The sequence below is a fragment of the Protopterus annectens genome, chromosome 4.part0 (genome assembly GCF_019279795.1).
Source record: "Protopterus annectens isolate FY-2018-M chromosome 4.part0, PAN1.0, whole genome shotgun sequence".
Classification (NCBI taxonomy): Eukaryota; Metazoa; Chordata; order Ceratodontiformes; family Protopteridae; genus Protopterus; species Protopterus annectens.
In genome coordinates this window covers 1915936359-1915950916 of record NC_056733.1, presented here as the reverse complement: position 1 = coordinate 1915950916, position 14558 = coordinate 1915936359, and the positions used below count along the sequence as shown (strand labels likewise).

The following is a 14558-nucleotide window of genomic DNA, read 5'->3' as shown; positions in this document are numbered from 1 at the left end:
TGTGCTTTTAGTCTGCTTGTCGTTATAAAAGGTCTCTGAAGTAGCAACTGACAATGCATTATTCAGAATGTGTTTTTTAACTTCTTTTGTAACACTATGTAATGTAGGGCTGCAACTAAATGTTACACACCACGTCTCAGATGAGGATCTGTATATATCATTGTTTAAGTTTTAATTTATTTATTTGTTAATCAGATAAGTGAGATGATGGTCATTGTGAACTGTTTTTCAACCATGATTCAGGCCACAAGGGATACTTGAGTAAATGTCTTGGAAATGGACATTGGATGTTTTTGTACATAGGTGGAAACAAAAGTAGCCAGAGGAAAAATAGTACTTTCACTCCACCACTTCATCCACAACTAAAAAATTTGGAAAACGTGTTAGAAAAAGAACTTAGGAACACATATAAAAATCAGGAGAAGAGCTGAATTAAAAATAATTTAACCAAGGAAGAAAATAATTTATTGAAACAATTGTGCTGCAATCCAGAAATACGTGTGACGGAACCTGACAAGGGAGGGGGAATTGTCCTGATGGACAAAATTGTGTATGAAGGAAAAATGTTTTCCCTCCTTCATGATGAAGACAAATATAGTCAAGTATCCATCAATGAAATTAATATTGCCTGTCACAAAATTGATTTGGCATTGAAAGATTTGTTTGATCAAGGGGTAATTGATTTTCAAACCTGTTCATATTTGGAAAATAACTTGCCTAGAATACCTTCAATATTTGGTATTCCCAAGGTACACAAGGATGTGGAAGACCCCCCTCCCTTTCAGACCAGTTGTTGCATCAGAAGGTTCTAAAATAGCTTCCTTGGCAAAATGTCTGGACTGTAAACCTAAGGATATATGGGGGGGCAGTTGTGCCCCCACTTATGCAGATATTATTTTATCTGTTTGGGAACACAAATTTGTACAAACATGTCCTTATTCACAACATTGGAATCTATATACTAGATACCTTGATGATATATGTATTTTTTGAACAGGGGACATGGCAACATTAGAAGAATTTATGAATTATTTATCCGGAACTACTACCTTCCTGCAGTTTACACATCAAGTAACATCAGAAAGATTTAATTATTTGGATGTGACAATATATAACACAGGTAATGGGTTCAAGTCAGTAGTCTATAGAAAGCCAACATTCTCTAATACATATATTAGTTACAGTAGTGCACATCCCTCATTCCAGAAAAAGAGTATTAAAGGGGCAGTATGTCCGTGTGAGCCGCATGACATCTTTAGATTATGATTTCCAGAATTAATGTGTGGTATTAGAAAGGATGTTTAGGGATAGAGGCTATCCAAAAGATCTTATTAATAATATACAGACAGAAGTAAAACAAGGGAGAAATGATAAGTATACACCAGTTCTGGGTACAACTCCACTAACCCCCGCACAAGGTACAATACAAAAAACAACTCAAGATACTTTGGTAGAGCTTTTGTGACGAATTTCAGTGGGACTGCCTACCAGGTAAAATCTATTCTAGAAAGGGAGTGGAAGAAATTTTCCGAATTTACGGATTTAAAGGTATTTAAGAATAAACCTCTAAAAGTACTTTTCAGGAAAGGACAGAATATCAAAAATTTATTGGAGTATGCAGCCAATTCACAGATTTTTACACATAAAAGGAGGGGGACTTTTAAATGTGGAGCCTGTAACCAATGCAAGTATATATTACAAGGGGAAGAAATGTATATATGCAGGCAAGACATATGACCCTATACAATAAAAATTACTCTAACTGTAATTCACAGAGATTAGTTTATTTAGTTACATGCGGATCCTGTGATGTCTTTTATGTCAGTAAAACCGAAAGGCACCTAAAACGCAGAATATATGAACATCTGAATGATGTGAGAAAGAAGAACAATGCTAATGCCATGTACAAACATACATTGGAATGTAGTAACGCTCAATTTTTCTTTTCAGTGATTGAAATGGTCCCCAGAGAAATAAGAGGGGGTCCCTGGGAGACCAAATTAGAGTTCAGGGAAACCTTTTGGCAGATAACTTTGGAGGCCAATAGAACCCCAGGGCTAAATTATTTTATTTCCATTTTACCTCTTTTGAAGCTTAGATCAGCTAAATTATAAATGTGGCCTTTTATTATAATTATGATATAAGTAGTATATTTTTATTTTATACTATTTGGTATATCAATTGTCATGCTATATATTATACACAATATTTATTTTCTATTTTTTATAACAAATGAAATTTTACAGCATATATTTGATACAATTGTATATATTCTATTTATAATTCAGTAGTTGTGGTTATTTATATATCTTGTACACAACATTCAGTTCATTTTTAGGAATTTTAATAGTTATCAGTTGTATGTTTTTAAGGTGTTAATTAACCTTATTAATTAATTAAGGGGAAATGTATATAATGTGAGAACATTATGTCTGAAGAAGTCTGAGGGATACTTGAACGAAAACGCCTTGTTCAAATTCAGCGTTAATATACTTTGATTAAAGTGTTGGTTCTAAGTGCAGCTCTTCTACTGTCCGGTTTTTGGTTATTTAGCCAGAGAAAATCCACACAGATGCAATCAATGCATGCATGCACACACCACAAAAATGGTGACTGGAGGTCAGGATTGATTCTGGAATTCTGGAATTGTGAAGAAAATATCTTGACCAAGGAGTCAACATGCTCCTCAACAAGCTTCAACAAGATGTCACTGTAATTTAGTGCTGTTATTGGAAAGTGCTGCATTATGTTTTTCTCAACTCTAGAACACATGGAACGTAAGAAACCTCCAAGACTATTATTTGAGTCTGGATATGCCCATAAAACTGTAGGACAGAGGCTAGAGTTATTCAACATCCTTTTGGCTATCAGGCAGCTAGAATACAATAGTATTAGCTTGGAACATTGTCCTTTTTTTATGGCTAAGGCCTTATGAACTGAGCCCTATATAAAGCCATCACCTATGTCATATTTTGTTCTTCTTGTGTTGTAACCCTAATTTAAAAAAAATAATTTTGCTTTCTTGTTTGTTGAACATGTTTATTGAAATGCTGCACACATTTAATTTGATAAGGTGGACATTAAAGATGAGTCATTTACTGTAAAGGTACCAGCTGTGACATTTATGGCTTATAAACCTGCAGATTAAGACGTAGTTCCTAATAAATGAGGGAAGGCGCACTATATTCTTGGTTGCAGAACAGTTGAGAAGTGTAGCTCCTTACCACATTTCAACTAATTTATAAATAAATTAATACAGTTCCTTCTCATGCCTCAAGGTAACAGGAAACATGAGCATTGAAGGATATTAATAAAAGCAGGCTCCTCACATCTCTGTTACAGGTTTGAACTGTGACTGCAGCTAGTGTTTACCTAATTACACCTGTCCTGACGTTGCTGTGCCAACTTTTCCTTCACAGGGCCAACTGTAGCAGAGCTATTAATAATTCCTGATTTGGTTGGGGCTTGCTTATCTGCTTTGAGCATCATGGCTCACCTTCTGATATTTCCCTCCTTTGTTAGGAAGAGTAGAGGGAAAAGACACTGTAATTGTTTCAGACATTTGATTGTTCACTGATGCCACCTTCTCCACCAGTTTCTTTAAATGTTTCATCAGTTTAAAGAATATAGGGTTCTCTCGAGGGACCATTCTGTACCCCATAAACAGGGGGATACCTAGGTTCAGTACACCTTCAGATGCCTCTTTCTTTACTTCTCTTTGTTTTCATAATATGTCCGTATTTCTTGTAAATGTTATTTTCTGTAAGTAGTATTATTTTTTTCTGAAAATTTTAATGTCGGTTGTATTTCCTTTACTAGTATGTGCCTGATGACCTGAGTTGTGACTGAGAAAAATCCTTCCACAAATGTAAATGACAAAATGTAATGGGATACTTACAAATTGGAATGTTTTCTTGCACAAACTTTCATATGGTTAGGAATAATTAGGTTGAAAACTAAAACCATTTCCCAGTATATCTGCCAACGTCTTTGCTCAAGAATTCTGGACTAAGTCAAAAATAATGGAGGGGGTGGTGACAAAGGGGGCAAAGGCCTGAAACACATGCACGATTTCTAAAAAGTAGTCTAATTTGATTAAAAAGTTAATAGAACAATATGTTTTGCACCAACATGCATTTTCTAAAAAAAAAAAAAAAAAAAAGCAAGAGTATGAAACTTTAATGACTGGCAGTATTGACTACTACTGTAAACTCTTACTTAACCGGTACTCAAGTAAATGGCACTCTCAAGCAACCAGCAAAAAAACTGAAGAAATACAGTACAATTTTCATGTGGTACACTTTCTGTTTTAACCCCTGCAGAAATTAGAAGTTATGTACTCACCATAACGTTCCATCTGAGTAGGTGACTTCATTCGGATGCAACCTGTGGGTATCGGATCCGACCTCGGATCCGAGCCGGCAATTCAAAAGCTTAGGCTCCGAGCTCCTAGCTCCTCCCTCTTACCCATAACCCCTTGCCAAGCCCTGACTGACCTCAGATTGAGTTTGCCTCAAAATACTGACTACAGTACACGAAAAAAACAGCATAAATACTCGCTCTATAAAGGTCAGGGGATGGAGGATGGTTGCATCGAATGAAGTCACCTACTCAGATGGAACGTCATGGTGAGTACATAACTTCTAAATCTGAAGTAGGAAGACTTCATTCGTCTGCAACCTGTGGGACAGAGTCCCCAGCTACCTGAATCTTGGGCGGCCGTCATGGAAGGATGTTTGAGCACCGCTGAGCCAAAGGATGCTCTTCCTCTAGAAACAACATCCACCTTATAATGAGAAATAAAAGTATGAGGCGAGGCCCAAGTAGCTGCAGCAGATATCATCCAATGATACACGGGACTTAAAGGCGGCTGACGTGGAAACTGCCCTAGTAGAATGAGCCGTAACCCTCTGAGGAGCAGGTCTACCTGAAGTGTCATATGCCTGCAGAATACAATTAGCAATCCACTTAGATAGTGTGACTTTAGATACTGCTTTACCCAGAGCAAATTTAGCAAAGGAAACGAACAGCTGATCTGATTTCCTGTGACCAGCTGTTCTGTGAATATAAAAACGTAATTGTCTATGAACATCCAAGGAATGCAATTTGAATTCTCCTTTGTTTGAGTACTTGGGAAAAAACACAGGTAAATTGATGGATTGGTTAATATTAGATTCAGAAGAGACCTTCGGAAGAAAAGATGGATTGGTCCTGAGGCACACCCTATCAGGGAAGAAAGAAAGGTAAGGCGGCTTGACGCATAGAGCCTGAAGCTCAGACACTCTTCTGGCTGAAGTAATAGCTACCAAGAAGGCAGTCTTCCAGGAAAGGTACTTTAGATCTGTAGAAGCTGCAGGCTCGAAGGGAGGAGCAGTAAGGGCTTGCAGAACTAACGATAAGTCCCAAGGTGGTACAACCTCCTTGACTGGAGGCCTCAACAAAAAAATCCCTTTGAGAAATGTTTTGCATAATTTCGCCGTCATGAGGGAGCTGTCTCATGACCAATGTGATAATCTTGAGATAGCTGCCAATTGTACCTTAATCGTGGAAGAACTTGCCCCTTGATGAAAGAGGTCTGTTAAAAAATCCAGCACCGCTGACATAGGTGCCGAGAAAGGATCCAAAGTTCTCTGTACCGCCCAAATGGAGAATCTCTTCCATTTACTCCGATAAACCTGCCTGGTGGAAGGTTTATGAGCTGCCACTAAGATGGCCTTGACCGGTGATGAGATACCGGGAGTCCTAATCAAGGATGGAACTGGAGCAGCCAAGCTGTCAACTTCAGGGTGCAGATTGGGAACCGAAATTCCCAGAGGGTGGGAGATGAGATCCGGAATTGGATCCAGAATCCAGGGTGGATTGATTTTGTGAGACCATACGAAGGGGAACCAGGGTTGACGAGGCCAGAACGGGGCAATGAGAATCATTCTGCTCCCCAAACTGTTGGCTTTCTGCAGAAGCCTCTGCATTAGAGGAAGTGGAGGGTAGGCATAAAGGAGACCGGGAGGCCAAGCATGCACCAGAGCATCTCTCGGAATTCCCTGGTGGGGAAGCAGAGAAGAAATTGTCGCATTTGGCGTTTGAGGAGAGGCAAAAGATCGCAACAGGGTTGCCCCAAGCGGCAAAAATCTTCTTCGCTACTTGAGGATTGAGAGACCACTCGTGTGGAGAAAGAATGGTGCGACTGAGCTTGTCCGCAAGGATGTTGGACTTTCGGAATGTGCGTTGCTACCAGAAAGCGTTTGGTGGAAATTGCCCATTCCCAGACTCTCATGGCCTCTCGACAAAGGGGGTAAGACCTGGTTCCTCCCTGTTTGTTGATATACCAGACTACCGACATGTTGTCTGTCTGAATCGCAATAGTCCCTGAAGGAAGAGCGTGGTGAAGTGCTTGCAACGCTAGGGGCACCGCCCTCATTTCCAGGACATTTATATGCAATGACGTCTCTGTGGGATTCCACGTGCCTTGGACAATCTTTCCCGCAGAATCCCCCCCCCCCCACCCGAGGCAAGAAGCGTCTGTGGTCACTGTGGCTCGGGAAATGCAGCACAAAAGGTCTCCCTGCCAGGGCTCCGGAGAAAGAAGCCACCAAAGAAGGGAGTCCCTGCACGCCTTGCTGACCGCAATCGGGCGTTGAGAGAGGAACAAAGAGGGACCACTGAACCTGAAGGGTCCATTGAAGAACCCGCATGCGTGCGAGCATGAATGAGAAGCGGAATAGCTGCCGCCATAGAACCTAGGGCCCTCAGGACCGAAGCTGCAGTTGGAGATGGTTGCAGGACCACTGCCACATGACACTTCAGGTTGGCAATTCTGTCTGGAGTGAGGAAGGCTCGCATTGATCTGGTGTTTAGTCTTCCTCCTATGAAATCTATAACTTGTGTGGGGTGCAGTAAAGATTTCTCCCAGTTGATCGTGATGCCCAGCCTTGGGGCTAGTTGAAGAAAGTAGTCCCTGGCTGAGCACAGAAGATGCCTTGATGATGCCGTCAGGAGCCAGTCGTCCAGGTACGGAAAGACCTGTAATCCCTGGAGCCTCAGGTGGGCCTCTACCACCGCTAGCACCTTGGTGAACACCCTGGGGGCTGAGGTGAGACAAAAGGGGAGGACCCTGAACTGATAATGACTGGCTCCCAGCCGGAAGCGAAGAAACCTCCTGGATCGTCTGTCCATGCGAATGTGGTAGTACGCGTCCTTGAGGTCGATGGAGCACATCCAGTCGTTCTCCCTCAAGAGGGGAAGTATAGATTGGAGGGTGACCATCCGGAACTTTTGCTTGGTTACTGACAGGTTCAGCTGGGAAAGGTCTAAGATTGGTCTTAGGTCCCCGTTTTCTTTGGCACCAAAAGAACCTGGAGTAAAACCCTAATCCGGTTTGATCTAGGGGGACGCGCTGGATAGCTCTTTTCTAGCAGCTGTTCGATTTGACAGCTGCCGCCTCTCCCAGTCGGGTGGAACATCTGGGAGGCTGCGAGATTTGGGAACCTTGAATAGGGGAATTGAATAACCTCTGGGTATCACACGAAGCACCCAACGGTCTGTTGTGATGGACTCCCAAGAAGTCAGGTGCCTCGAACGCCCGACTGCCTCCAGAGACGGACAGTCGGGCAACCCTTCAGGGCTGCTGCGTGGGTCTATCAGAGAAAGGTTCTCTGGACCCAAAGTTGCTAGGGAGCCCCCCTGCCTCTAGGACGGCGACCTCCCCGTCCTCCTCTGCCACGGAAGGACTGGTTATCCGGAGCAGGTTGGGACTGCTGCGATTTCCGGAACCACATCTTCTTCTGTCCCTTTTGGTTCTTAGAGAAGGACCTCTGGGGAGCTGAGAAGCAGACTCCGACGGCAGACAGCGTCTTCCCGTCCTTTTCGCTCTGGACTAATGTTTCGCGAACAGTCTTGCCAAACAAGGCAGAACCATCGAAAGGGGCATTCGCGAAGGTCGCCTTGAAGGGCTCTGCAAAATCACAGTGGCGGAGCCAGGCCTGTCGCCTCATGACTAGGCCTGCTCCGCTGGCTCTAGCGGCTCCCTCAGTAGCGTGAGAAAGCAGCCGCATAGATGTATTGGAAACTGATCTGAGAGTGGCCATTCGGGTGGAGTATACCTGTTTATCCTCACTCGACATGGACACCGGGGGAGATGCAGCGTATTCTTTAATCAGATCCCGCTGCATCCTAATTACATGTGCCATGTAGTTCAACGCTCTCAAAGAGAAGGTTGCTGAACTGAAAACTCGCTTCCCAATGCGATCCATCGAGCGGGACTCCTTGCCCGGAGGATGCATAGAGGGACTCTCCTGGGCCAATTCCCTCTTCGTGGCTGCAGCCATCATCATGGCATCTACTGGGGGCCCTTGCTCCAGTGAGTGCGGTCCGCCGGAGGGGAAAGGATGCGGTCAGGACGTTTGGGTACAGGCTCAACGGTGTCCGGATCCTTCCACGCTCTGATGGATATAAGATCCACCAGAGGGTCAGCAGGAGGGGACACCCAAGAGGTAGAAGGGCCCGCCTCGAATGCCTCCAAGAACACAGACTCGTCCGAGGAAGCCTTGGGGGCAGACCACCCCCCCCGATCCTTAACATCTCCATAATGTCTTCAAATGAGACGTCCTCAGGGGGTGACCTTGGGGAGCCTTCCCCTTCATCCAAATCTGTGTCTTCGGTAACGGACTCGGGGGAGTCCATGTGCCTCCTTTTGCACTTGCGCTTCCGAGGTACATCGGGGGGGCTGTCCGAGGAGTACTCTTCCGCAGTTGGATGTTCCAAGGGAACCACTTGGGACATCGAGGCGGGCTGTCCCTGGGACCGGCTGGTGGGGGCCTGGCCCAACTGCAAGGGAGTGCGGGATGGAGCCGTGGCAGGGACCGGGGTCGGGCGTCCTCAACAGTGCCCTTTCCACTACGTCGAAGGCCGAGGGGAGCCAGCTTCTCTAAACCCGAGCCGACCCCCACTCGGATCCGGCCGCGGATCGGAGTCAGAGCGAAACCGTCGGATCCGAGACCGGTGTGCTCCGACCTGGGCGGAGCCGAAGACACACCAGCTCCCTCGGATCCGAGGCTCGTCCTCGGCTCCGAGAGGTCGGGTCCGGTACCGAAGCACTCAAGGGATGGGGCCGGATCCGAGGTGCGCCGACCTATCGGATCCGACCCACCCCGGATCCAAGTCTGCCCGGCGCCGACAGCTCCGAACCCGTGGTATGGGTCGGAGAAGGAGCCAAAGGCGAAAAAGGTCAAGCCCTCCCGGATGGGGGGGGGCTAGGAGCACTCCCATTTGCATTTGGGCCTGGATGAATTTCCTCATCATCCGGTCCATATCAGCTTCACTCATGGAAAAAGTTGACCTGGTGGAGGCCACCGAAGCGGACCTAGAGAGCCGCCTCGGAGACCTCCTAGAAGGGCTAGCCTCCTCCTCCTCGGGCCCAGGAGAGAACCGAGGGGAGTGGAGCCGAGGAGGAGGAAAGCTAGAAGGCACAGGGGAGGCCCGCTTAGATGGAGGAGCCGAACTGGAAGTTTCGGCTCTCCGTTTGTGGTGCCTCTCCCTGTGCCTCTCCTTCTTCTCTCTCTCCCTAGAGGACTCTTTCCCCTCCGGCAACTTAGAGGGAGGTTGAGTCCCAGCCGGAGGGGGAGAGCCCACAGCAACAGGTTGCTGAGTAGAAGGGGCAGAAGCGGCGGTATCTGGAGGTAAAACCCGCCAGCACCAGCTTGACCTCCGCTCCCTCAAAGCCCGGGGGTTGAACCCTGCACAAATGGTACAACCAGATGACAGGTGTTCAACCCCCAAGCATTTAACGCACCGAGTGTGGCCATCCGCTGGGGACAGCTTATGGCCACACTCGGTACATTTAGAGAAAACAGCCTTATGGGCTTCAGACATTATAAACCCTGAAGGCCTAACACAACACACACACACCAAACTACGCAAAACCCGTGAAATATTAACTAAAGAGAGAGGAAAGCCTAACACAATCAACACTAATAATATAAGTAACAAAAATAGAGAATTTTTAAACTTTTTTTGTCAGACAAACTTATCTGTCACCAAAAAACGCCAGGAGCTCAAGAATCCGTCGCTACTTGAAAAGCGGCAAACGAAATCTGGGGTCAGTCAGGGCTTGGCAAGGGGTTATGGGTAAGAGGGAGGAGCTAGGAGCTCGGAGCCTAAGCTTTTGAATTGCCGGCTCGGATCCGAGGTCGGATCCGATACCCACAGGTTGCAGACGAATGAAGTCTTCCTACTTCAGATCATATCTTACGTTTTTAGAGTTTTAAAAAGGAAGATAGACATAAATGTCCTGTCTCCCCAACTTGAGAACTAGTCAAACCAAACAAATAGTATGGGTGCAGTTTAGTCAGGCCTATTTTTAATAGCAACTCTCAGGCAACCAGAAACTACAGTTATCCGGCATCCACCAATCCCCATGGGTGCCAGTTAACTGTGAGTTAACTGTAAATCAAAAACATTTATGAGAGACTGGGCAAAAATGTGAGGCAAAATCAGGGACAGTTGAGAGGCATGTACCCCCCAGTACTGGGCAGCTCATCTGCTAGATTAACCCCACTAATATGTCAGTCATCAGGTGTTTCACACACTTCCATTGTGCCTGAAAGTAGTGAGATGATGGAAGCTGGTGCAGAATGCATCACTGATGAAAACAGAGTTAGTCTGCAGATCCTAGACCGTCATGTTTTAAAAATGGATTTAGGTGAATTTCTTAAGACAGTTAATTGGATCAGTATTGGCTGAAGAAGCAGCAAAGCTTTATTTCTCCAATGTTATGGTAATTTTTGAAGGGGGGGGGGTTGTTCACTGCACATCTTATTATTGCAACTTTCTCTGAGGTCAGCTGTGTTTTTGAATAAGTAAAAATACTTCCTTGCAGCAAGCTCTGCTGTTTAGATTGCTTTTTTCTGACAACTTTATTGAAACAAAAAAAAAAAAATCAAATAAATTAATAGATTGTTTGGCTGACAAGTGTCAAAAATGTTTATCCATCAACAGATGTTTTTATGTAAAGCCAAGGCATCGCTTTGCACTGTCATTGATCTGAGTTCAAGCTTAATTTTAAGGTTTCCTGTCTTTAAGATAAATGTTCCATTTATCTTTTCTAGAAAAAGCAATCATTACTTTGTACTTGCTTAACTAGTGCTGATCTTTCTTTGTTTTTATTTATACATTTGTATTTATTTATTTAGTTATTTATTTTAGTCTGTGTTTAGTCAAGTGGAGTGATCCCAACAGGTTGTTTTGCCTCTTTTCATGGAAATTGGTATTGAGGACATTTATCCAGGACAGAAAAGGACATTTCCTAAGTGGAAAATTAATTTACAGAATAAGAGATAAAATAACATTTTGGTATGAGGATGTTAGGTTAAAGTGGTGCTGTGTGAACAAGTCGGTTGTGAGATCTAGAAGAAAGAAGAAAGTATATACAAAGAAGACAAGATAAATATAAATACATTGAGTGGGGAGATTTTGTGTGAAGACTGTTACTGAATGTGAGGTGCAAGACAAGTGAAGAAAGGCTATGTAATGTTAGAAATGTAAACATTAAACAGATCTTGTTTTTCTCACCTTAAAAATCATCTTAAGATTCATAATGGTGCAGACTCCAAGCCCTTATATCTAACTCCTATTGTGGACACCCACAGTAATATTTTAGTAATAGGTGATGATTATTTTGTCAAGCATACAGGCATATCTTTCACTATGTTGGATAAGAATAAACTGACAGCTCTTTTCCGTGTCCTGGATACAGCAATTAATAGAGTCTTTAGATACCTCAGTCCTGACAAATGTAATTATGACGTAGTAGTGGCCCAACTAGGGGTGAATGCCCTTAGGATGCTGTACCTAGAGGAACATCCAGAGAAATATGCATGTGTCCAGGGTAGGAAGACACTTGTCTGGAGTGATATTTTGCCATCTTTCAGAATGACACTGTATTTCAAAGGCAATGTAGCTGTTGGCATTCTAGGGGAATCTAGTATGTATCAGCTTGGGATGAGATGTCCAACAGGCCTTCCTGCTTTGCAGGAGTGGTCTGTACCTGCCATACCATGGCTCTTAAATTCTGTTTAAAGCTTTTGCTACCCCCCCCCCCCCATTATGCCTTTTATAGGTTGACTTTATCTAAAGCCCAGTAAAGTTTAATTCAAAGAATATTAGCATTGCATTATTCAATGCCAGGAGTCTTAAAAAAAGAAAAAAAAGTGCCCAAACTTCTGGCCCATTTGCATTTTGAGCATACTGATATATGTGTAGTTCAAGTCTGTCTTCGTAGGTTTAGTGTCTGTCGTGTCCTCAGACCTGCCAACAAGTGTGGGAGTGTATCTGTAGTTATCAAGGATACTGTCACGTCATGACTGACTCCTTGCCGTCGCAGGATTCACCTCTCATATGTCCAAATCACCCTAAACAAAATTATCATTTCATAGCTAGATCTAGAACACCTTGTATATCCCCTTCTGACCATGATAGCTATTTAATGCCTTAACTCAAATGCCCTTTAATCCCCTCATATGTATATGGAGGACTTCTGTTGTCTGTCAGTAAACTGTCTGAACTACACTGCCAGTGGTAGACCTTCCCAATACTTCTTTGACATTATATATTGCTACTTCTCTTGTATAAATAGTTAACTGTCCTACTAGGAGCCCAAATACCCCTGCTCTTGTCCTTAAAATTGTGGCCCTTGTGTACCCTGGGTTGTATGTCATCTTCCCTCATTGAATAAGACCATAAATGAGTGACCTTTTTCTTTACAACTGTTACTGCATTTCCTCAAAATAATCTCATGTGTGTTTAGGGACTTCTTAAAGGCAAAGCTTCAGTTATTTGATGACCCAAATAAATTCTGCTGTAAACCCACTATGACAAACCCCGTTGCTAAAGCTACCACCTATGCTTCTGATTTCTAGTCCCACTGAAGTAGTTGTATTGATAAGCCAGTCCCTTTCTGCAGCAAATACAGTGGGAACTTGTAAGTAAACCCCAGTGGTGGAATACTTGTATAAACTGTGTAACGAGAGAAAGAAATTACTTATAAGATATCCCAATCTACCCATCCTGAGAGCGTATTTAAACTAGCAAAGGGCTTAAGGTTACCATGAGGAAGCTCAAAGATGAATATGAACTTGAGACAGTAAAACCAAAAATAGTTAATGCAAGATTTGTAGCTATTTCAGGAAGTTAAGAACTATCACTTGTCAATGTTTAAAGCTAAATCCACACAAACAAGACCAAAGTATGACTTACTTCGAGAAAACAAACACCGGTACCAACTCCACGCTATAGTTGGTTGAGACACACTTTTTAATGCTGAGCAGTTGTAAAAACTTCTACAAGTAATTCCAAACACGAACAATAATAATAAAGTTTAAGCGCTTTTCATCCAGATGTTATCCGGACTTCTTCAGAACACTGTTTGAGTTAAAAAACCTGTTTAAAAAGCCCTTGTTGCATGACAAAATCAAATGGGCGTTACTACTTACATTCAGTTTATTTAATACCCAATACTTTCTACCCCTAAAAAAAATACATAAATATCATTTCACCATATGATAATTCATCAGTTCTTATTAAAATAAGTAAAATCACTAAAGTAAAAAAAAGTACACAAAGAAATGTATAACTAAATAACAGCTGGAAAGCGCCAAACTGCAGGTCGACCTTAGCAGCTGGAAAACTTCCTAACAAACATATTTCTAATTTATAACAAATAAATGTCAAGACTCCTTTATATTAATTAAAGTAGTAAACTCCAATATTAACTCAACCTATATTGAAACCACTAAAACATATATAACCTTTACGGTATACTGTAACCGACTGTTCTGGTTATACAAATACCCACTAATGCGTAGATTTGTTAAACCCATGTAATTAACAACACGGCATTTTTTAAAAATGCTAACAAAAGAATATAACCGTATAGCACAATATGAAAAGCAATATAATATAGTTAACAATAGTCACATATCACTCCTGTCAACTAGTTATTTAGTTAAAGAAACCATATATATATATATATATATATATATATATATATATATATATATATATATATATAATGTATATGTACCAAACAGTACCATCAGTAACCTATATTGTCTGGGCTATTAGATCCAAACACGGGTCTTCTCTTAATGCATACACCTTAACCGTGATTATTTACAATGGTATGAATGTGTAATAAACCTATTTTAACCTAAAATCCATAACTTTAATCTAAAAAATTCTTAACAGGGTTACGTAACACATAGTAAGTTTTCTCACCTTACACCTACTTGAGCAAAAGTAAATTAATGTATGTCTATTTGTACAAGAATAACACTAAAAAAGTATGTTTTATTTTTTGTATTTTATATTCCCTTACTCATCTTAATAAACGCTTTAATTTCAATACACATGCTATAAGTAGGTTTCATTTAAACGTGGGTAATTACAGGCATCAAGTCTAAGTTGCCAACATAACTCACTTTTTTCAACAATAACTTGACCACATTCTCTTCAGCTAACCTATTGGTGTCTTGTGATGATATTTGGGTTATCACTTTAAATTTAAA

The 14558-nt window shown here is 42.4% G+C and overlaps 1 protein-coding gene across 1 annotated transcript in view; it reads left to right on the top strand.

Moving 5' to 3' along the window:
- Positions 1 to 14558, top strand: part of ATG4B (autophagy related 4B cysteine peptidase) — a 1090283-nt gene that overhangs the window by 615307 nt on the left and 460418 nt on the right. The window lies entirely within an intron of this gene.